Source organism: Pundamilia nyererei, unplaced genomic scaffold (genome assembly GCF_000239375.1).
Source record: "Pundamilia nyererei isolate P.nyererei 1_Seehausen unplaced genomic scaffold, PunNye1.0 scaffold00020, whole genome shotgun sequence".
NCBI lineage: Eukaryota > Metazoa > Chordata > Actinopteri > Cichliformes > Cichlidae > Pundamilia > Pundamilia nyererei.
This window is the reverse complement of record NW_005187421.1, coordinates 87456-88770: the sequence shown is the minus strand read 5'-3', so window position 1 is coordinate 88770 and position 1315 is coordinate 87456.

The following is a 1315-nucleotide window of genomic DNA, read 5'->3' as shown; positions in this document are numbered from 1 at the left end:
TAAGCCATAATATTGTCTATCCATATACTGTCAGCATCAATCTGTTTTTGTAATAAAGCAACAGCGATCTGTTTCTATTCTTCAGAAAAGAGTAGCCTCAAAGCACTGTGTAAAAGTGCACAACAGTGTAGGAAACAGAAAGAGTTTGCAGCTAACCTAGTAAACTAAGTTGTGGTTGACCATTCCTCAGCTTCCGAGCAAACACTGAGTGTAATTACTCAGAACTACTGTGACCTGTACCAGAGAATGCTCAAGGTTCAAAAGCGCAAAGACGATGATGTACTTTATGTTCTCTAGTTGAGATTGTGGGTCAGGTGGTTACAAATTGTGAATCATGAAGCTAACTCTCAGTGGTCTTAAAGAAACTCCAGAGTCTCACAAATCCATCAAACAAATCATTCTAGCATGGTCTATGTTTTGCCTCAGTATCAAATGGATTTGAAGTCATTCTGTGATACTTGCTGCTAACATAGCCACAAACCGATTTTACTGTCACTTTTTGGTGATCTTTGCAAATACAAACATGTATAATGAGGATAGAAATTAATTGCTTAAACATTTTAAGAGCAAACTATTTTGAATGTTATGCATGTCTTGATTTGGACAGTAACTTGGAAACAATGAAGTCACATGCAGCTGCAGTGCTGTGGTTGCTATTGTGTCTTAAGTTAACAATCAAACATTTGTGACCTCATATTTTAAGAGTAATGTCAGTTAAAGAGTAGAGGTGGTGAAAAATTACTGTAAAATGAATGAAAACAGTTTACATGTTTAAACACCTTGTTTGTTCTCTTTGGGTTAATATGTGATATAAAAAGTATTAGAGTGCCCTCTGGTGGTAGCAGCATCATCAGACATGTGGAATGCATTTGTGCAAAAAGTGGAATGATAGGATTTCCATTTCAACCATTATTTACATTTTTAATAAGCATGACATCAAAGTAGTTATATAATAGCAAAAAAACCCAATTTGGCTTAGAATGAATAAACAATGAGATCAATAGTGGCACTAAAGTCAAAGCTGAGGGTTCCACATTTCATGGATATTGTTTGCTGTAAAAATAACATCAGCAAACTGGCCGAATAAGGTGAAGGAAATAAAAAATAATACAGACAACTGTTAATTTTTTCATCATTCTTAAAACCTTATTTTCATGCAGTCAAAATGAGTCTCGGTTGAGGTGTTGCTCATCTTCAGAGGGTGTTATGTCTCGAGAGAGGGAGGGGAATTCACACAGGACACAAGTAGAGACCTGTGTGAGAGCTTTAGCAGTGTGTGTGTGTGTGTGTGTGTGTGTGTGTGTGTGTGTGTGTG